This window comes from Talpa europaea (genome assembly GCF_964194135.1).
Source record: "Talpa europaea genome assembly, contig: HAP1_SCAFFOLD_87, whole genome shotgun sequence".
In the NCBI taxonomy this organism is placed as follows: Eukaryota; Metazoa; Chordata; class Mammalia; order Eulipotyphla; family Talpidae; genus Talpa; species Talpa europaea.
Genome location: NW_028168031.1, coordinates 1 through 24,161, shown reverse-complemented (window position 1 = coordinate 24,161; position 24,161 = coordinate 1). Strand labels below are relative to the sequence as shown.

The following is a 24,161-nucleotide window of genomic DNA, read 5'->3' as shown; positions in this document are numbered from 1 at the left end:
GGACCAGTTTACACTCCCACCTTGCCAACATTTGTTGTTGCTAGTTTTTATAATATGTGCCATCTCACTGGTGTGACATGGTATCTTATTGTAGTTTTGATTTGCATTTCCCTGATTGCAAGTGATGTTGAACATTTTTTCATATGCCTGGTTACACCCAATTTTTATAGTTTAAAATAAAGATGACAACAGTTCCTAATTTATAAAACATTTTAATGTAGGACTAATTAATTTTTCTAAGGATATTTTAAAGAACAGCTTGGAATGAGATTTCCCAATCAAGGAAACATGCATTTGTTTTCAGTTTATCAACTATCCTTAATAGAGCATTTTTACCAGACTGGGTTGGGGCAGTCAAGAATTCTAGGATGGGGCTCTGATTTGTAAGTGGATATTCCAACAAATCTTCAAAAAATGGTTAAGAATACTGGAATAAAATCTAGGCCATGAATAGCCCCCAATACCATGACAAGAAACATAATCTTAAAACAGGTCCTGAAGATGTATGTGTTAGCTACAGATAAAACAGACACTCCTGTTATTGTTGACAGTGCACTTTGTAACACTGCGTTACCTAGCAAAAACAATGCCTCAATTGCTTTTTGGTTTGCTGAGGGTTTAGAAATGGAAACAAATGCATATGAAATATGTGCACAAAAATCAAAAGAAAACCCTATACAAATCACAAGATTCATCATGGATATGGAATCAAGGTTGACATGCCAGAATCCCATGAAACCTGTTATTCCTACAATCACAGACCCAATAGAAAAAGTGACCCACAAGGAACACAGTGGGTGGGGAATTAACAATAAAGAAACAATGAACATAACTATAGTTGCAACAATGACACTTCCAATAGTGTTTTCTAAGATTGCAGAATATTGTTCAAAATAGATAAATGCTGGGTTATACACCATTAGGGGAATCTCACACCTTTTGGCAATACTTCGTAATTGGAATAACATGTTGTTCTTACTGCGCAAAGAAGAAACACCCGTGGTCTGAATGAAGGCCCAGGAAGAAGTAATCTCATGTGATGATGAAATATTAATATCATATGTAAAAATTGGAAACTCAATAAAAAAACAGGAATGTTGTTTATAAAACTATCTCTGTCATTTACAGCTAAGTTGTTGGCTTCCATATACTGTATATATGCTTGTAACCAAAACTGTGTTAGATTTTCAACGACATAATCACTGTTTTCAAAAGCGATCAGACATTTCCCCAATGTTTGCCTTGTGTCTTTATCCCAGTAGTCAACTGTTTCAGTCATGATAACCATCACTATGGGACCATAATCTGAAAAATGCTCTTCATGGATGTTAAAATAGGGTGTGATATAGGAATCACTTGCCAGATGCCGAAGGTCTAAACCTTCCTGCACTTGGAAACAGCCATATATACTGAATGCGATGTACAGAAGGTATAAAACCACTATCACAAATTTGGACTTAGTGTTTGTGAGAAAGGGGCCAAAATAATCTCTAAAGAACAAGTCCATTGGATGGATGCTCGATTCTTCATCAGTTCGAAGAGAACTAAATGGGAGGCAGCAGCACATTATCAGCGAGGAAGAGTTTTGGTCCGGGTTACCCTCTGACCTTTGCAGCCTGCTCTGACAGGCCACTTCTCTCTTACCATCTAGGGCCATAGAGGCTCCAAAACAGGTGATGTTATAAAAATAACAGAAGAGCAAGGTTGTTCTCGTGTAAATGCAAAAGTACTGCACGGACTTAAAGGAGGTTGTTACCCCTGTAAAGAAGGCCAGGACATTTGTGAGAGTGGTGATGGTAATGGGCACCACCACGTGGGAGTAGATGTCAGACATTCGCTGTTGTACGCTGTCCATGATGTTGGTCTTCTGCCAGGCAAAAATCATGATAAACATGTCATCAACGCCAACACCTGTAAAAAAAAAAATCTTAATGCACATTAATATCCATAAAAGTGTAAATAGCATAATTCAAAAGGTTTCCCCCTTTTTCTCTTTTGAATGAAGCAACATTGTTTTACATCCTTGTTGAGTTTTTGACAGTCTAGGATTTCTCCCCTCAGGTGTGGCCACCTTCGCTCTCCCAGCACCAGCGCACCTTTGGTCCTCCACCAGCGTCCTTGTGCTCTCCTCCGGTCCCTCTTACCACCCCCCCTCCTCCCCCTGCTTCCTGGCTGTCTCAGCTCTAGGACAGCTTTCAAGAGTTGCTTTGAAAGTTTGTCTTTGTCTGACCCTTTGTCTAGTTTCCCTATATTCCACATCTAAGTGAAATGATCCTTTGTCCCTTAAGGTCTTATTCTTTGGTCCTTCAGGTTTTATTAATCTCACAGAATCTGTGTTTAGGTAACACTCTCCTTGGTTGTCTCTGAGTCCACAACAGAGCATACTCCTCCCTCTGTAATAAGCTTGTGCTTTGCACGGATTCCTATTATTTACGCACCGTGCAGTATACTCCACCTCTCCAATTATGGTACCTCGGTGTTGAGATCAGGAAACCTGGTGGATGCATGTTAGTTCAAGCAGGATTAGCAATCTGTTTCTGATTCCACTAGATTACTTCAGAGACCATTTTCTCTCATAAGCCATTTCACAGAAATGCATAAACACTTTCAGCCAACCTTCTGTTACTGAACCTATCTGACCACCAACAGCATCAATCTATCTTTGCAGTATGACTTGAGAGGCACGGTGTCATTGACAGGCACACTCACACTAGTTTTCCTGCTAGTGTGTTTTTGAAATCCAGATTATGTCATTCGAACTTCCCTAGCTGAATCTTGCAAGATGGCCTCACCTTCTCCAGATACCCACAACTAGATTGCAATAGAGCAAAGCCCAAAACCCCTGAAGGAAAAAACAGACCTCCACAGCATATCTGAGGAGCAGCAGGCCCAAGGGTGGGAAAACATGAAGCAAACTCTGTGTAGTGAGATTGGGGCTGCACAACTCGTGGCGGGTGGGCACATGCTATGCAACAACCCCTACATTTGGGCCTCCCTGGTGGCGCAAGGGGTTGAGACACAGCCTGTGAAGAAATCCACAGACTCTGCAGCACGAGTTCGATGCCCTGGCTGGCCAGGGAGCAACCCACATGGCGATCAGACTTCCCCTGACTCGCCCGCTGCTCCCCTCAGCAGTGTATTTCAGTCAGTCTGCTTGTGTATTTCAGTCAGTGAGAATCCTCTCATGCCCCCTCTCCTCCGGCCTGTACTCCAGCTCTTGTATACATAAATAAATAAATCTTAAAGGAAACCCCTACAGTTGTGGGTTTGACACACAGCAATACCAGGGACTCCTGAGACCTGGCAATGCACTGAATAAGGGAGTCAGCAAGTTGACAGCCAGGAACTGGAAAGCTTTGGGGTGGTAGTTCAGCATGAGCATTACTGGCTTGAGTGGAGTCTCACAGTATAGAACAGCTGGATCCTGACCTCTCAACAGGGAGAGCTGAGTCAGGTCACCTGTGTCTTCCCATAGAAAAGGCTACTACTCGAGACTGGGATATTCAGAGAAATTGCCACCCTAACATGTGGCTAAATCCAAAACAACAAAGGAATCCTGGTAAACTAGAGCTCAGTGCCTGCTAATGACAGGCACTCACACCCCAGGATAAGGCTTTGAGTGTCAAAAGAGAAGAGAACTCCCTGCCTGTGAGTCCATGTCAGCTGCAATCTGAGCCCAGTGCTCAAGCTCACGCTCAAGCATTCAAGAACAGCTTAGCGTGAGCATGAAGCCATGAAGGTCATTAAGGCTGAGAAGTGGGCAAAGAAGTGGGGAGCACTTTGCAGTACCACCTCTGGTATCCACAGCACAGTAGGAAGCTTGAATTCCTGGCATTCATTGGGGTGATTCTTTGGTGCCCCACTGCCCTGGCACTCACTGTACCTTCTGCCCCTCATAAGTACCAGTTCGCTTGTTACTTCAACAGGGGAATAGACAACGATTTGAAAGTCTATCCCCACTACAACCCATCAAAATTAAAAACGAGGGGACAGACAAACAAGATGGGAGCCCCATTCAAGCAAAACGGCAACACATGACTGACATAGATTTAGGGCAACAGTTCTAACAAAGCCATGGAACTCCAATAACAGAGGACATGAGCCAACAAGAGAATACAAACAAAGCAATATGAGGTGGCTACAGTTAGAAATCACAGAAGTCTGAAACACTATAACTGAATGAAAAACATTCATTGAGGGCCTCAGTAGCAGGCAAACAGAAGCAATGGAAATAATCGGTGAGCTCAAGAAACACCATATTGGCAAACACACAATATAACAATGCAGGAAAAAAGGAATTTGAAAAAGGATATCATGTTTTCCTTTTGGGAAAACAGAGAGAAATCACATCCATCTCATATGGGTCCTAGAAGTAACAAAAATAAAGGCATAGAAAGTTCACTTAAAAAATAATGCCAAAGGGGCAAAATGGCAGCACAGTAAAGATGCTGGGCTCACCCTCTCCATGTGTTCAAACTAGATTGCAACAGAACAAAGCCAATGACTCCTGAAGGAAAAACAGACAATTACAGTACAAGTTAAGTGCCCATCCAGAGGAGGGAGACCCCAGCCAGCAGTGGAACAGGCCAAACAGGTAGCCTGCCTAGGCAGTGAGGTGAGCCCCAGTGGGCCTGGCAGAACTGGCAATGTGCTTACAAAGAAACATTTGGATGACCTCAGCAAGCCTCCAGACTGGGTCCTGAAGCAGAACCACCACCCAGGCCCCCAGAGAGTGGTTCAGATCTGTGAGCTCAGCAGTGGCTCATGGAAGCAGGCCCATTGACTGCAGGCCTTGGCAGTTCCCAGTGAGCCAGGGCAGGACTGGAAGCAGACCAGCCACAGCAGGCATTGGTGCAGACATCAGTGATCTCTAGTGGGGGGGGGGAGGCAGGAGGCAGTCCTGGAAGTAGCCCTTGGCAGACCTCAGGGCCTGGAAGCAAATCCACCAAGGTAGGTCCCCTCCTGAAGTTGACCTATGTCAAAATGTGCAGTAAGGAAACTAGAAAGAGTTCAAGGCAAAGACGGAACGAAGAAGGCAGTCAGGCAGAAAAAAGCAGATAACCTATAAAAGTACCCTCTTCAGGCTTACGTCTGAATTCTCTGAGGAAATTCAACAAGTGAGGAGAGAATGGAATAATGTATTCGAAACACTCCAAGATCAAAACTGCCAGCCAAGAATACATATCCTGCAAGACTCTCGTTCAGATGTGAGGGAGAAAATAAGGACTTCCCAGACAAATGAAAGCAGGAGTTTGTTATCACTAGACTTCCTCTTCAAGAAATATTGAAAAGAGAACTCCTATCTGAATTTCCCATGAGAAAAGTCACAAGAAGCTAAATTATAGAACAGAAAACTAAAGACAAAAATACAGTAGCTAATACCTTTATATCAATGATCACTTTAAGTGTGAATGGAATGAATTTGCCAAGCAAAAGGCACAGAAAGGATGGTTGGATCTGAAAAGAAATTCAACTTCTTGTTGTCTCCAGGAGACCTATGTGAGTTCAGAAGATGAACAGATTCAAAGCAAATAAATGGCTGGGAAAAAAATCCTACTAGTGAATGGGACCCTCAAAAAGGCAGAGACAGACATACTTCATCAGACAAAGAAAAACCTTGCAGTTAAAAAGGGGAACAAGAGGCAGAATGGTCATTGCATAGTGATTAATGGAGCAACACATCAGGAAAGGATCAATATACCATCAGTATACATGCAGCAAACAAAGGTGCACCCAAATATATAAGACAACTATTTGACAAACCTAAAAACAGACATTGGCCACAACACAATGATGGTAGAAGACTTTGACACCCCACTTACATCAAAGACAGATCAACCAGAGGGAAAATCGACAAGGAAACAATCGCCTTAAGTGAGCAATAGACCGCTTGAGCCCACCAGACATTTATGGAGAACTACACTCCCCAAACGCTGAGCACACTTTCTTCCGAAGGTCACATGGAACATTTTCCAGAGTGGATCACATGTTGGATCATAAAACAAGTGGGAATAAATCCATGAAGTTTGAAATCATTGTCAGGCACCTTTTCCAATCACAATGGTATCAAATAGAAATCAAGCACAAAAGCAAGGTGGGAAAAACCCTGAGTAGGTGGCGACTATAAAGCACCACACTCATGACTATTGGGTTAATGAGGAAATCAAAGAAGAAATTTAAAAAACACCTGGAGACAACGGAAAATGAAGACACAACCTATCAGAACTTCTGGCCAGGAGCAGGAACAGTTCCAAAAGGGAAGTACACGGCAACACAGGCACACATCAAGAAATAAGAAAGAACTCAAATAAATATGCTAACATTACCTGAAAGAATTAGCAAAAAAGCTAGTTGAAGGAAGGAAATAATAAAAAATCACAGTGGAAATAAATGACATAGAATTTAAAATGACAGTTTAAAAAAGTCATTGAGGGCCTCCCAGGTGGTGCAAGGGTAAGACACATCCTATGAAGTTATCTGAAGCCACTGGGCCACGGGTTCGATCCTTGACCAGGGAGCTGCGCACATTTTGCAGCAGATATCTCCTGACTTGCCCGCTGTTCCCCTCAGCAGTGTATTTTCATCAGTCTGCCTGTTCCGTTCCCCGCTCTGTCTCTGGTGAATCCACTCATCCCCTCATACCTCTGACCTGTACTCCCCACCTTGTATGCATAAATAAATAAATGTTAAAAATGTATTTTAATTTAAAAAATCAATGAAATGAGTAGCTGGAAATTAGGGGAAAAATAAGATAGAAAACTTCTAGCTAGACTCAGTAAGAAAAAACTCTTAGTATAAGGGGGTAGAAGGAACATATCTCCACAGATAAAAGGCATCTATACCACACCCACAGGTAACATCCTCAGGGAGAGAATAGGACAAGATTTCAGATACACAACAATGATGTGCACTATCCCCACCTATGTTCAACAGAGTATTGGAGGTACTAAAGCTATTAGGCAAGAGAGGGATACAAAAGGAACCCAAACTGGAAACAAAGAAGTCAAACTATCACTATTTATAGATGACATGATAATACATATAGAAAAACCTAAACACTACATTTTACAAAATATTCGAACAATCAGTGAAGTGAGAGACTGCAAAAGCAACATGCAAAATTCTGTTGAATTCCTATATGCAAATAATGAACTAGAAGAAAAAGCCCTCAGGAAAACAATCTCATTTATAATAACATTGAAAAGTATTAAATACCTAGAAATAAGCCTAACAAAAGAGGTGAATGATCTAAGAAGAGGTGGCACATATACACAATGGAATATTATTCAGCAATCAAAAAAGATAAACTCATGCCATTTGTAGCAACATGGATGGATCTAGAAGGATTTTTCTCAGTGAAATGAGCCAGAAGGAAAAAGAAAAATATCGGATGGTTTCACTTAAAGCAGGAATATAGGGGAACCAAAAAAGACATCAGCGTAAAAAAATAATAACAGCACAAAACACAACAAAACAAAGACAAAATTATAAATCAGAGACATCCTGCAGGGGAGGAGGAAGGAGAGGGATCAGAGGGAGGGAGGAGCACTGGGGACTGAGGTGATGGTGCACGGGTGCATTGGGGAAGGAAACTCTATGGGGACTACACATGAGGGGATGGGGGGAAGGAAACATTGTTGAAAAATGAACAATGATGTAAAAAATTAAAAAAAAAAGAAATAAAAGTAAAAAAAAATAAAGAGGTGAATGATCGATTCAATGAAAATGATAAGGTATTGCTAAAAGTAATAGAAGACGATGCAAGAAAATAGAAAGATATTCCCCGCTCATGGATTGGAAGAATTAATATTGTTAACGTGTACACCTTCTCCAAAGTAAGACAGATAGAGATGAAATGTAATTCCTATCAAAGTTCTAGTGGAATTTTTCAAAGAAATAGAGCAAATTTAATTGAAATTTATATAGAGCCAGAAAAGACCCCCAATAGTCAAAGCAATATTGACCAAAAAACGTATTGGAATTAAAACAGACACACAGACCAATGGTATAGAAATGACAGCCGAGAAATAAACCCATAATTTTATGGACAGTTTATGTACAAAACAGGAGTCAAGAGTACACAATGGAAAAACGAAGTTCTCTTCAACAAACGGTACTGCAAAACTGGGTAGCCACAAGTAGAAAAACGAACTAGACCACTCTCTCCAGGAACCAGGCAAAATACGCCATAATATTGGCTTCATGGCTGTCTTTGGGGATTTGACTCCAACTTCAAGAAGACAAAAGCAAAAATAAACAAATGATACTACACAAGCTAAAAGGCTTCTGCCCAGCGAAAGGAAGTCTCATCAAAATGAAATGACACCCTACTGAATGGGCAAATACATTTGCACATCACACACCTGCCAAGTAGCTAATGTCTAAGATCTACAAAGGACTCAGACAACTCAACCAAATGAAAACAAGCCAATCAAAAATGCACAGGAGAGCTAAATAGACACTTCTCCAAAGACAACACACAGATGGCCAGCAGGCACATGAAGAAAATGTTCAACATCACGTATCATCATGGAAAGGCAAATCAAAAGCAGAGGGATGTACCACCTCACAGTGAGAATGGTCTACATGTGTATCTAACAGAAACCACAGAGGTTGGTTAAGATAAGGAGAAAAAGAACCCTAGTACTTTCTTGGTGGGAATATAAAGGTTTCCTAGGTTTGAATTCACCAATCTCATGTGGATATGGTAGATTGCTTTTAATTATTTTTTCAATTCTCAATCACACTGAAATGAACATACTTACTCTACTTTTTGGAGCATTTTTTCAATTATTAGGACAAATTCCTAGAAGTAGAATGAAGAGGTGAAAGACATGCACCTTGAATCCCCTTGTAAACCTTTTGATTTGATACAAAAATTGGACTAAGTATGAGCCAATTCATAATCTTCTCCTAGCAGCAGATGACAGTGTTCATTACATACAACCACCCCAAAAGCTTCAGTCTCGCAATTTTTATTATTCTAATAAGAAAACAAGGCATCTAAGTTTTGGTTTAATTTGCATCCCTTGATTGAGAGGTCATATATTTTCCCCCTTACATTTTCAGTGTATTGTATTTTCCCTTTTCAGGGGTGTGTGTGTGTGTGTGTGTGTGTGTGTGTGTGTGTGTGTGTGTGAGAGAGAGAGAGAGAGAGAGAGAGAGAGAGAGGAGAGAGAGAGAGAACTGCCTGCTCATGTCATTCTCTTTTCTTTTCCATTTGGGGTCCTTATTTTTTCCAGCTCTGAAGACACAATTTAATGTTTGTCTTCATTTCTGACACCTTATTTTGGATCTGTCGTCATCTAAGCACAGTTCTTTTATTTAATCTATCATAAACTCTTTCTGTTATCTACTTTCTCCCAAACACACACATAGTGTAGCCTCACATTTGCTTTACTCACCTAGTATTAGAAATGGTGCATTTGCAACTATTGTCACAAATGGCACCCCCATGTTCAACATGAGGCCAAAGCCACTCACCACTGCCAAGGCAACAGAAATCACTCCAACGACTGCAATAAACATTTTGTTTCGTATACAGCTAAACCTGTAAATAGGGAGGGAAAAATGATGAATTTTTAGAAGCAGCTTCCATACTCAAATTCCATCAATTCATGACATTCTTGATTTGGACCTGTTCTGAAATCGCTCCTGCAATCATTCTACACCTGTCTCCTGGAGACCTTTAATTCCCATGCACTATCCCAGACCAACTATACCAATTCAAAGAGGGAAAATAAAAGTTGGCATTTTGTGCTTTAACTTAACTATCTTCTTATGCAGCTGGCCAAGCACTAATTCCCTGATGGTGTTTCAGAACAACATACATGTACTGGAGCTCAGCAGATGGTTAATTCCACTCTAGTGTTCAAGGAGTTGTGTGTGAATCGAACACAACACTAAAGGGCAGGCAGCTGTAGTTGAGATAGTACCCACATCCAATTATCTTTGCACTCATTTCCTGATCCCAACTAGCTATTAACACCAACCTAAAGGGTTCCTGTACAACAGAGATAGTATGTGGTTAATAAAATGCATGAAAGCATCCTGCTAAAACAGTTTCAAGATTCTCCTTTATTGATGAAGTGGGTTCAGAAAAGTTGCTATTAATTGCAAAAAAAAAAAAATGTTTTGAAATGTACTGTTTTTGGATCAACACAAGACTTTTCTGCACCAGAAATGTGAATATAGAGAGAGCATTTGAAAGCATGTATGCAGTACTTTGCCTCCACAATAACTACATTACATTTTAAAATATTGACAGCCACCTGTGGTTTTATATTTTAATTTTATGTGAAGAGTTTTAAAACAAATGATTGATAAAAGTCTCTCTGGACTTCTATAGGAAAAAGAAACTAAGTGTGAAGATTAGGAGAGAAAACTAAGGAAATGGAGCTACCGATTCCAAAACAGAATGTGACGAAAAGACTTTTTCAGACCATATTCACATAGCAAAACTTTCTTTTTATTAAAAGTTTTCTGCACCGTTGATGTGTTTCACTTTTTCTCAAACTGCTGGTGCCTCGAGTTAAATTTAGTGTCCCAAATACACACACACACACACACACACACAAATTTCAGAGAAAAAGTAAATCGCTTGGTTACAACAAATTTGAACATAATGAATGTTTTCCTTTTGCAATATTTCTTGAAAACAATATTTATAAATATTTAAGATAAGAACATAACAAAGATAAACTTCAAATGCAAAAAGATTAGCAAGAGCTACACAGGACATGTTTAGTCTCAATCCCTTTTACAATTTTCTGCCTTTTTATGTAAAATTTTTAGACACTGATGTAGGAAGTTAAATTGTTGGCTACAGTGACTTTACTTTGACTAGTTGTGCTGATGTTTTCTAAGCAACTGTTATTAATTATAAGTGAAGGAAAGATATGAAAATGGACACTGTAGGAGACTGATGAATGCACTTACAGATATTCTAGAACCCTACAAGAAACTTGATAGAAACAGTTTATCAAAATGATTGGAGAATAATCGAACTTTAGATTTCCTATGACCTGGGATCAACAGATCTTCACTCAGTAGGTTTACAATGACGCTGCGCAGAATCATTTTATCTAAAATTTTCCAAACACGATTCCAATGGTCAGTCAAATTGAGGCATCCTTGGCAGCAAAATGGCCAATTTTCTGAACATTCTAATAACTTGACAGCATCGGGCTGAATTGGAAATGATTACACTTAGAAAACTGTATGTTTGGGGTGGAGGCCACATCTTTCTAAAAGATAATGATGTCTATTAAACACAAGAACAATTAAAGTATATTTGAGAGGAGAAAGATTTTCCAGATTTTCTCAGAAATTGATCTAATAGTTGGCATAATAAGTTTTGTCATTTCTAAAATGCCAAATTTGAAATAGACTACAAACTCAATATACCACTACTTGCCATAGAATGGTGTTCAATTTGGCCATACTCTCTTGGGAAGGTCTTACTATTGTCCAAATGATTTCATTCCAAGCCAAAAAAATATGGAATGCTCAAATGTGTTGAATCCCTGAGCTAAACAAACATAAGATAGTCGTATTGATAACAGAGAGAGGGAGGGCGAGATGCCAAAAGAATCTACAAAAGCACTAGCAGGAAAATCAGTTACATATATTCAAGTCCAAGGAAGGCAAGTATTAGGACTATACTCAGCACCTGTGCTAACAGAAATTTCCTGGTTATTTTCCTCTTTGTGCCTGCTCCAACCCAGGAAGTAGTCTTGCAGTGTGGAAAGGAGGAAGGCATACTAGACAAATCCTATGAGAAACACTGTCTTAAATATGCTCAGAATACTCAAGGAGAACACTGACAAGGAAAGCAATATATGAATGAAATAATAATAATATACATAGAAAAATTTAAAAGGAACCAAACAGAAATTCTGGAGCTGAAAAGCTAAAAAAACAACCAACAAACACATATACAATACAAACAAGTGAAACTTAGAGATGCTGACCAGATTTAGCATTGTGCTGGAATTGCTCGCCAGAGCCATTAGTCAAGGAATAGAATAAAAAGAATTCAAGCTGGAAAGGAAGAAATATAAGTATCCTGTTTCAGAGATTACATAATCACAGATATGAAAATCCCAAAGCATCCACAAGAAAACTACTAGTTACAAAAAATTCAACAAAGCTACAAGATACAAGAAGAACTTATAAACATCAGTTCTGATGTGCAAAGAGCAATTGCAAAAGAAATTAAGAAAGCAATTCTATTTAAATAGTATCTAAAAGAAGAAAATACTTAAGAATACATTTGACCAAGGAGGTAAAAGATGTGTACACTGAAAATTATAAAACACTGGTGAAAGAAAACCTAATTTAATAGAAAGACAACCTTAGTTGATGTGAAGGATTAATACTGTTAAAATGTCAATCACCCAGCAATCTACTGATTCAACTCAATTTCTATTGAAATTGCAATTTCCTTTTTTCTTTTTCAGAAATGGAGGAGCCAACCCTCAAATTCATTTGAAATTGCAAGGAGCCCAGGATATCCAAAACAATCTCGAAAAATAAGAAAAAGTTGCTGGACTGAGATTTCCAGATTTCAAAACTTACAACAAGTTACTGTAATTAAAACAATGTGGGGACCTCCCCAGTGGTTCAGCGGTTGATCACTGGCTTGCGAAGCTGCCCGCAGCTTATGTAGCGCCAGTTCCATCCCTGGCCGCTGGGTGAGGGTCACACTTGGCACGCGGAACTCTCGTGCCACCTGCTGCTCCCCTCAGCAGTGTATTTTGTCAGTCTGCCCATTCCGTTCCCCTATCTGGCTCTGGTGAATTCTCTACCCTCCCACGCTTCTGACTGTACCCAGTGCTGGTATAAATAAAATAAATAAATCTTAAAAAACAAACAAACAAACAACAAATGCAATGTGGTACTAGCATGCAAATAAACATACAGACTAACAGTATAGAATTAGGAGTCCAGAAATAATCCATAAATATAGCCAGTTGATTGACAAGTGTAGTAAGTCTAACAAACTGGAAAAGTCTTTTCAATAAATGGTTCTTGAAAACTGGATCTTCACATACACAAGGATGATGCTGGGACCTTACTAAATACCGTAAACAGAACTGAATTAGACATTGATCAATAATCTAAATAAAACAGTTAAAACCATAAAAACTTGTAGAGGGAAACACAGGGTCAGTGTGCATGACCTTGGGCTTGTCAATGTACACTTAGATATAATACCAAAAATACAAGTACCAAAAAATTAGATATGTTGGATTTCATAAAAAAATAAAAAAAAATGTTAATTGTTACAGGCCATTGTCAAGAAAGTGAAGAGACAGTCTATAAAGAGGGAGAAAATATCAGCAAGTCATATAGCTGAGAAGTGGCTTAATAACTGAAATATGCAAAGTGCTAATGAAAAACTTGAATCAACAACAAAAGGTCAAACAACCCAATTATAAGAAGGGCAAAGGACTTGGATAGACATTTCTCCAAAGAGGATATACAAGAGGCCAATAAACAATTGAAAAGATAATCAACATGATCATATAACATGAATCATCATCACAATGAGATACCTCTTGACACCAACTAAGAAGACAGGTAAAATTGATAAAAGGGAAAAGGATGAGTTTTGGTTTATAGGGAGAGTGTGTAAAAGCTGAGCCCCTATCTACTGCTGGTGGGATCGAAAATGGTGTGGACTCTGGAAAACAATGTGATGGTTCTTCAAATAGCTGACTATGGAATTCTCACGCAACCCACCAATTCCACCTGTAAATGATTCTCTTAACATGAGCACACCATGTTCCTTGCAGTGTTACGATTGTCATGAGAAGGAAATATTCCAAGTGCCCACAAAAGACCGTGGGTAACCAAATTGTGGAGCACACATACAATGGAGCACAGAGCCATCAAGCGGAATGAAGCTGTCACTTGTGCACAAGGACAAACCCTGGAAGCATTATGATAAGTGAAATAAGTCAGTCACAAAAAAATGTATGATTCCATTGACATGAAAATCTAAGAAAAGCAAATTCATAGAAAAAATAGAGTCAAGGTTATTCAGGACTGGAGGAGAGAAGGGCAGCAGGAGCCACTGATCACTGGTCACAGAGTTCTTCTTTCGGGTTAGAAAAGATATTTGGAAACAGTCACGACAGTATGCAGCCGTGGGGATGTGATTGATGCCAGTGAACTGTACACTTAAAATGGTTAGGATGGCAAGTGTTACGTTAAAAAAATCTTACAACAAATATTTTTAAGTTTAAAAACTAATAAAAGTTCTTTTTTACCTGTAGCATGATACGATTGCAAATAATATGATCAGAAGGTATGCCGTGTAAAACAAAGGGACCACTGACCTAGCAGTCGCCTCAAATTCCAGTTTCCAGGCCTCCCCGGTGGCGCAGCGGTTGAGCGCTGGGTTGCGAAGCTGCTCGCAGCCTCTGCAGTGCGGGTTCGATCCCCGGCTGCTCCCCGGCCACCAGAGGAGGGTCCCACCTGGCACGCAGACCTCTCCTGCCGCCCGCTGCTCCCCTCAGCAGTGTACTTCGGTCCTTCTGCCTGTTCTGCTCCCCGCTCTGCCTCTGGTGAATTCTCTCACCCTCCCGCGCTTCTGACTGTACCCAGTGCTTGTATAAATAAATAAATCTTTAAAAAAAAAAAACAAAAAAAAAATTCCAGTTTCCTAGAGAGTGATGTGAAGTAGACCACCTGTCGTAAAAATACAGTCAGGTAAAATAACTTTCAATTCCAATATTTGTGTATGAGTGACAAGATCTATCAAAAAATTATAGCTTATTGATTGAAACATGTTACAGTTCGGTAAAAGATTAAAATAGTGTGAATTATGATTTTAGAATAAAGGTAATAAAAAATGTTCCCCACCAACTCATGGCATGCTTTCTAAGATTTCTTTCAAAAAACAATGTTTAATATTCCTGAGTATACAAATTCTCAATTTTCTCTAATACTGTGTAATCACTGATAACTGTCAAAATTTTGGCTTTTTATAAATGATGAGTAGGTTGCTGTCTTTTGCTATTTAAATACAAAGCATAATTTCAGCAAGGCCTGGTATCCAAAGCCTTTTCCCAGCATGTGTCTCTCACCAGGCATTTGTTCAACATCTAAGGTGCCTGGCAGGATGCTAGAAAATACTTGAGAAACCTGAGCTAATTGTGTTTTTCAAAAACACCAGGGAACTTCAGCTTAAAGGTTTGTTTTTTATTCCAGTGACACCAAGCAAGTTTTGGGGGTTCCATAAAAAGTGCAGATGTGAAGTGAGAGAATTCTGACTAGAAAACCAAAAGGAACCCTGAAGATCAATGTCTGCCCTGAACACGCCCACCCCTGGAGTATAAAATGAGTGTTTCCCACTAGAATGTGACCCAGTATCTAGGCGGGCGGCTTCCCTTGGTGTCCCTTGAAGAAAGCTGGCTTAAGCTTCAAAGAGAGTGGAGCAGACCCGGTACCATGTCAAGGCCTCCACCAAGTAGCCAGGTGTGGGCACATCCCTGGACAGGTCTTATCCCTCCCACCTTCTCCTTCCTCTAAACCCTGCCCAGGGCACCAGGATGTTCTTCAAGGCCAGACGCTTTTCAATGGCATGAATTTGGTCCAGGAACTCGAGCAGCCACTTCTGGCTGCGCGCACTGTCCTCGGGGTCCATGGTCTTCAGGTAGTACTGCATCCACATGGCCTTGGCGTGCAGGAGTAACCGGCTTGTTCCTGAGCCGGGACCTAGGACGGTTCCTCCCAAGAGGCCGGCCAAGTAGAGGGGCGCAGCAGAAGTGTTGTAAATAGGGAAGGTGATGCTTCTCAGGTCCATGTTGTTATTCTTCTGCCAGATGAACAGGAGTGGTTTGGAAGGCATGCAGGTGCTCTGGTACCTGGCACACACCTGAGGGTAGAGAACCTGGGTTCCATCTCCCAGGGGCGCAGTCAGCATCTGCACCGCCTCATACAGTTGACTAATTTCTGAGAAGGTGACTTATCCAGCAGATTGGCAGTGTTGGAGACCACCAGGATGGAGGCAAAGTTGACCTCCGTGCTGGACTGCAACGGGGAGAACAGGTGCGACTCGTTGGTGGAGAAATGTGCCTGCACCTAGCGTCGCTCGGCCTTGGCTGGGCTGCCCAAAGGGGTGTAGTGCTCCTCCAGGTTCTCTTCTGTCTCCCTGGGCAGGTACATCAAACCGGTGCCCAGGACAGCCGTCAGCACCAGGGGCGCCAGCAGGAAGAGCCAGGGGTGCGAGCCCACAGCCAGCCCCATCCTCTGGAAGCCCTGGGCGAGGGGCTGCTCCAGGCAGTTGGTGTGGCAGCGGGGCCTCCCAGGGGGTGGCTGCTGTCCCTGGGCTTCCGGGATCGGTGATTCCCCTCTCTCAGACGCAGGCAGGGTGGGTCTGGGGAAGGCCCTGAAGCCTGGCTAACGTCGGGCTCCTGCCCCTCACTGGACACCAGGACCTGCTCCGGCTGCCCAGCGGAGGCGGGGAGCTGCTGGGGCCCAGTTGCCGCCTCAGGATCTGCTCTGCTCTCAGACTCTGGCTCGTGCCAGTCCTCCTGCTCTGGCCTCTGAGCCCCTGAAGCCTCCCCTTGCTTGAACCCTCCTTGGGGTGCAGCCTTGTAGGAATGGACACCCATTTCCGGAAGGACCAACCAGTTGTTCAATAGGAGACCTGGAAAGCAGTGACTGGATGGCATGCTCAGTCCCCCCCACCCCGCCCCCAGCGGCTTTGGGGAGGAATCCACAGGGAGGCTGTGCCAAGGGTCACAGCCCCTCGACCTTTGACCTCCGCTGTGTATGCTGGAATGCAGAGGTGGGCTGTGAGGGGGGTACTTTGCTGGAGAGCCAGGTCTTTCCAGCTGGCCTAGTGGAGGGGAAGTGGTTTCCAGCCTCTGCGCTCCCGCCCTCAGGATCCATTTTATTTGAGAACTGGGGTACAGGCCAGATGCGCGGGAGGGTGAGAGGATGCACCAGAGACAGAGCGGGGAGCAGAACAGACAGATTGACTGAAATACACTGCTGAGGGGAGCAACAGGCAAGATAAGAGAGGTCTGCCGCGCCATGTGGGACCCTCGCTCTGGCCGGGGCCGAGAACAGCTCCACAGTGTGGCGCTCAACCCGCCGTGCCACTGGGGAGGCCCCACTTTTCATTTTAAAAGTGAAGAGAAATCGAAATACTAATAAAATGCTAGTCATGAAAGTTGAAGTAGTTAGATTACAATCACGAAAAGTGGATATTCAGAAGAATAAAAAATATTGCAGATAAAGAGGTGACCACATAGTGACAAAGAGTTTGATTTATGGGGCAATCCTAAACTGTGAGGAGTTTGTAGCCTCAAAATATGTTTTTAAAATTCCAGAGCAGAAGAAAATAATGAAAATTACAATGGATGTGCATAAATTAGAGACTTGATAAATAGAGAAAATCAGTGCAATCCAAATGACTAAAATCAGAAATGAAAATTTACCATGGATCATTCTGAAATTTAAAACAATTATAAGAAATTACTCTGAAAAATGACGTGCCAACAAATTGTGCACACTGGATGAAACAGACAAATTCCTTGGAATAGCAACGGTACCAAGGCCGAATGGACAGACCTCTCTCTAGGAAGAGAATGACTCAGTCAAAGAAAAGCCTCTTTGAGCATGCTTTTAACTGGGCTTTGGAAAGGCGGGTGATGTACAGTTCCTATTATAAGGAAAATTGCTTGGCATTTTCCCATGGTTGCAATCACTTTGCATTAATAGCAATTATGTTTTTAATGCAAGTAGAAAAAGCATTTTCCATACAATCTCCGGATTATAAGACTACTCTAAGAGTTTATGGGAATATCTTTTACAATCTTTTAAAGGAGAAATAGATTTTGAATGTTGGTTTTCCATAAAGTCATGGTTGAAGGGAGACCACAAGAGGGCACATGTTTTCTGCTTTGAAAGTTACAGTAAACTAGCAGGAGGGCTACTCTACCATGAAGCAAATCCAGGCACAGGGCCTCTCACTGACCATCTCTGTGATATTTCTTTAGCATCATGTCAGCATATTTCCCCCCTCAGAATACAACTACTGAATGTCTACAAGAGTTCACAAATCAGTCGCTGTTAAGTACTAACTTTTATAGAAAAGCAAGTATATGCTTCAGGATTCTATATTATCCTGTCTTCTCCTAGATTATTTTATTAATCTACTTAAATAGATTACTAACATTTGTTTGAGTCTAGAATGTCTGTCAAAAAAGACTGCCGTTATTTAATTTTTCTCCTGCCAATTTTGTTGTATACTATAAGAAGTGTAGTGGCAGGTAGGGCCACTGAGCAGGATGTCTATGATCCAGCAGACGGGTAAAGGAGAGGCTTGGAGCCCTCCGTGGCTTTCTCAGGCTTTCATTGAGCTTTACATGTAGTATGGCAAACAGGTACAGAGCAGGCGGGCATGTTGGGGAACAGGAGTCCTGCAAGCCTCCAAGCCCCCGGCAAGTCTTCACTCTGGGCTTCTCTGGCTTCTTTCTCCAAGTCTTTCTCTCCTGCCTCTTCTGCTGCTGCTTCTCTTGGTGGCTATCGGATACTCCTCCCATGGCCCACAGAAGTAAAGGAGACAACTGGCAACAATGTAACAACTGCAGGGCCCCATCAGGCAGAGCTATCCCAATAGTGGGAGGGCAGAAAAGCCTGAAAACCATTTACCTACAGAGGAATTTGGCTTTCTTACAATGCCTAAGAAAAAAAGATCAGGCCGATTGTTCTATGAGTTTCCCTGATATGTTTGATTTGTGAAACTCTTTTGTATTGACTGCAGATCTGGAGATCATACCAAGTATTAGCCGAGACAAGATGGCATACAAATGACATGGCATGGGAGTCGGTTTTTTTCTTAGGTTTCTTCCTTTCGACTGACACAATGCCCTGACCTTTCAACTGAGTATGGGAATACAATTTCCCAGAGAAGGATCCTCCATACTTTAGAAAATACCGTCTGTATGAGAACAGGAAAGGAATTGGGATATTAAAGAACATAGTTTAGAACTTAACATTTTATCTCATCTGCTTCTTAGGCATAAGCAGTCTAGATCCAATCAAGCAGACAAAGCATAACCGAGTGCTCAGTTACCTGCTATCCTTACCTTTATCAGTAGGTAGTTTTATTCTCCTTCTGTTCCCCAGTTGTCCTCAACTGGGGACACTGTACATGTGCACTGCCATATTTTCTTCCCAATTTCCTTCTTTTTAGTCCCACTCTCTCAGGTTAGCTAGAGCTAGTTTGGTGAGGGGAAAGAAGGGATATTGCCCACTGCTGTTTATAACATGTCTTTTTAAATTTGTGTGTTAGTAAGTAATGTGATTATTTGTTTCCTACATTTGACCATGAGCTCTTCAGAGACAAGAACTGTGGCTTATTCATTCCTGCATTTGTTACCCATTGGAGACTCAATGTTATTCAAATATGGGTGAGAATACAGCAGTGGCAGCAAAGAAAGGACCTTCCAACTGACTAATATGTAGCTGCTTATTCTCACTACTCAGACGGCCCTCCTGGCCTTTCTTGTACTCTAGTTTTATTTAATTAAGATATGGTAGATACATTAACTGAAATGGATTCTGTACTATGTAGATCCTCTAGGATTTTTTCAGGTGCCTTTATGCTAAATGAGATAGGAAGTATCTTGTATCTTCTTATGAGCCCTTTTTCCTTTCTTCGTTCTTCCTTGTTAGGATTTAAAGCAGTAGAGTTGTTCCAATTTGTGTAATAAGCTGCCCCTAGGCATTATGAGCTCCTCATAGTTTTCTTTTTCTGGGTTAAAATCGTAAGAGTTGCAGCAGACATTGAGAAGGGGCTCTAAAGCTGAAACATGAATAATTCAGAAAGAAACTGAAGTAAGGATTAATAGCGTCAACAGCAAGAACTGATCATGAATATAATATGTGGGGGAAACATTGGTAAGTTGTGTATCAATATCATGGTAGTGTGGTCAACTCTTAACATCAGTGGCCTCCATTGAATCTTGACTGTCAGTATTTGTGACATTCCGTGGTCCCTTTTCTTAATGACTCTGAGTTTGGCGAACTTGGTCAAATGAGACGTTAGTAAGACTGACACATCAGAGGATTGACAAGTTTTGTGCATTTGGAACTTGTTGGCTCTGAAACAAGAGAAAACAGGGTCCTGCTGAATTGGGATCAGGTTCACAGCACTCATAATAAAACTTTTTAAAGTAGTTACTTTAACCTTGACCTTAAATTCCTTTTTGTATAACAAAGTGAATTTCCCATTTTCTGTACTAGAGTGATACCCAGAAAGAAATAGTAGAAAACAAACTGGAGATTGCTTAAGGGAAATAAAAATAGAGATTTCATTAACGGAAGTATTAGAAAAGGAGAAAGGAGATATTGAAGGTTGTACTCAGCACACAAAAGTAAAAAAAGCAAACAAGATCTGAAATATTATTGAGATAGGACTTTAAAGGGGGGAGATAATTTAATATTTAACTAGGTCAGGGCCTCCCTGGTGGTGCAGCGGTTGAGCACTGGGTTGCGAAGCTGCCTGAAGCCTCTGCAGTGCCGGTTATATCCCCGGCTGCTCCCTGGCCACCAGAGGAGGGTCCCACATGGCGCGCATACCTCTCCTGCCGCCTGCTGCTCCCCTTAGCAGTGTACTTCAGTCCTTCTGCCTGCTCTGCTCCCCGCTCTGGCTCTGGTGAATTCTCTCACCCTCCCGCGCTTCTGTCTGTACCCAGTGCATGTATAAACAAAACAAACAAACAAACAAACAAATAAATAAATAACATGCCTCTATATAAAAAAATATTTAACTAGGTCAGAGAGTGGCTATAATCTGAAAAAAAAGAAATATCAGAGAAAATAGTAGTAATGCTCCCAAAGGGGATCCAAGTGCAGAAGGTAAATGAATATATATATACCCACAATAACTGCCTATTTTGTTATAATAAAATATATATAAATATATATATAAAACTTTCTTTAAACTCTGTAACTATGGGAATTATTTTCTTTACATAGTTGCACACACACACAAGCATATATATATATTTAAAATATATATTTTTTTCTTTTGCCACCTACTCTTAACTTTTTGTTTGGTTTTTAAATTAAATAATAACTGATTAGACTTTATCATCCTTAATCATGTGAATCGAAAACAGGGGTATGGTGGTTATGGAAAGAAAGCTTTAGGGAAATTAGATTACAAGTAAAAGTATGGGCATGTTCTCCTCTTTTCTACAAAAGTTTCCCAAATGGTTACTGATTTGTTTTTTGTTTTTGTTTTTTTGTTACTGTTGTTCCTTGTCTACAGGTTTAGATCTGGTCCTCTGGTTCTCCTTCTAGTTCTCCTCCTTTAATTATTAGGAAAACAGACAGAAGTCCCGTGTGTGAGTGTTTTCCCCTCAGACTGCACCTTTCATATCTCGTATCTGCTCTGCACTAGAGTTGCACAGATCTTCATGATGAGCAATTTTAAGAAATTTTAGTGAAAGGTAGATATGATTTCAGAAATCAATTCTTTGATTTTTTGTTGGAGAAGTGCTCTTGAAGCATAGAAGAGCTAGTCAGTGGTTACAAAAAAAAAATCAACGGATTTTTGTATTTATATTTTAATTTTATTTTTCCATATGCACACATGTTCCACTCACCCTCCACCATATCACTCATGTCAATACCCCCTTGGCATTGGCATCTCTATACTCGCTGCCTTCTCACTCCCCCCACCCCGTTTCCTCTGGTAACCATTAAATTGTTTCACTGAGTTTAAGATCTATTCCTGCTGTATTTTGTCTGTGTGTTTTTTGGTAATTCATACTTGTATGAGTGAAACCATCCAATATCTATCTTTCATTTTCTGATTTGTTTCACTTAACATTATTACACTGAGGACCATCCATTTTGTCTCCAAAGCCACTATTTCATCTTTTTTTCACATCTGTATAGTATTCCATAGATGCTTAAGCCAAGATGGTGGACCATTAGTTTAGACTATTTCATGCATTAGTAAGTACATTTCGAGGGATAAAGTTACATATAGATTCATGTTTTCCCTGAGCTCTAGTGGACCAAGAATTTCTAGAGTTATATGTTCTCCAATAAGAAGCACACAGAATAGAAACCTTAGAAAGGAACCAAGAAGGAAAAAGTGATCAACCTGTGCCTGAAGTGCATGATGCAAGGATCCTGAAAAGGAATTTGGATAAGTTTATCTAAGTTAGTAAGGTGAAGATGGACATGACTTAAACAATGAACGGCTTGATAATTCAGAACTTAATATTTCTGGCCTCAAAACAAGCACATAGGTCTTTGTTTGAAAAAAAAAAAAAGAAAGAAAAACAACAACATATCTGACCCCCAAATCAAGTTAAAGCAATGGAAGGAGAGAGCTCAGTCCTAAAAAAACATGGCTGGCTTATAGATTTTTCCAAGATGTCAGGGTCAAGATAAGATTTGTAAAACTAAGGGAACCTTCTGGAAAGGAGTAGGAGAATGAATTATATGGGATTGACTGGGCGGTAGTTGCCATGGATCTCCAGCATTGAAAATGACATGCCATTTCATTGAAGTGAAGTTACTTAGGGTATGAAAAGTCCAAAGATTGATTAGTGGCCACCTTTTGGGGGAAGAAACATTGCAGATGCATAGGTCCTTCCAGGCATCAAAAGGCCACAATTTCTATTATACAAGATTTTATATAAGGGAGGAATAACCTGTTTCAGAAAAGACAAGTTAAATTTCTTCTGTGAATTAGCTGGGTCTAGTGACTTTAAGAGATGGCCGTTTTTAGCATTCAGTTTAATTTCTTCAATAGCAGAGGGTGAATAAGGTTTTTAATTCTTTTCCAGGAAACATGACAATGTGTATTTTTCTAAATATGTGTTTATGCTATTTCTTTTAAAATTATTAACATTTTCATGTGTTTTGAAAGATTTTTTTTTAAAAATCTGTTATTTATACTTTTGATCCTTTTTTCCATTCATAACATTAATTGTGCCTATTCTTTTTTTTTCTTTAAACAGGTTTTCAAAGCTCTCTCTATCTACAACTCCTTTAAAAGAACCAAATTTTGATTATATTGTTTAACTCTGTTTTAAAAATCTTTGATCGCTCTGTTTCTTTCATTTCTACCTATGCCTTTACTTCCTTTTTCCAGATTTCTTCTTTTTCTGACTTGTTGGGTGGACAGTTTCTTATTTTCCAATAAGTGCATTAAAACTGTTAACTTTTACTTAAGTGTTGGGCTAGGTACTCTCCAGGTTTTGATGGGTAGTGTTCTAATTATAAATATTCAAAAATTGAGTAATTTTCTTAACTTTTTTTAATCATGAATTATTAAAAGTGGGATTGTTTCCAAATCCATTGGGTTTACATGGTTCATATATTATGTATATTATCATTATATTGCCAGAGAATGTTCTGTATAATATTGATTCTTTTCTATTTGATGAGGTGTATTTTCTGGATATATGTTTTTTAAAAGATTTATTTATATATACAAGAGCTGGGGTACAGGCTAGAAGCACGGGAGGGTGAGACAATTCACCAGAGACAGAGTGGGGTGCAGAACAGGCAGACCTACAGAAATATACTGCTGAGGGGAGCAGGGGTGGGACAGGGGAGGTCTGCCATGCCAAGTGGCTATATCCATGGTGGGCGGGGAATCAAACTCTCGCAGCAGAGGCTGTGGACAGCTTCATAGCTCTGCACTCAACCCCATGGGCCACTGGGGAGGCCGATATATGGTTATTTGTGTTAATTTTTTTGTATATGAAAATAATTGTTATTGTGTTGAGTGTAAGATTCTTTATTCTTAAGTGCATTGCACATCTGTGTATCTTAATAATTTCATCTGATTATCTGTTTCTGAGCTGGAAAGATGAACCTCCTACCATAAGTCTGAATTTGCCAACTTAACCTTGTAATTCTGTTTGTTTTCTTTATATATTGAAGCTATTTTGGTTACAATCCTGCTTATAAGTTTGCTTTGTTTACATTCTTGCTACTTTTATATATATCAAATATCTCTTTGCCTCATGAAATATTTTATACTTATAAATATCACTACCTATGAAGAGATAGGAGGAAATGATATTGCTGAAGCAGGTTAACAAACGTCACGTGGAGTATCAATATCCAGGACTATTATTGACACGCCTCCAATTTTTTTTTTCATT

The 24,161-nt window shown here is 40.3% G+C and overlaps 1 pseudogene across 1 annotated transcript; it reads right to left on the bottom strand.

Moving 5' to 3' along the window:
• Window positions 1-407: 407 nt before the first annotated feature.
• LOC311187970 (patched domain-containing protein 3-like) lies at window positions 408-15,934 on the bottom strand (annotated as a pseudogene). Its single transcript has 4 exons — window positions 15,557-15,934; window positions 14,277-14,512; window positions 9,405-9,550; window positions 408-1,911 (listed from the first exon to the last, which is right to left on the bottom strand). The product of its transcript is annotated as a patched domain-containing protein 3-like (transcript).
• Between the last annotated feature and the right edge of the window lie 8,227 nt (window positions 15,935-24,161).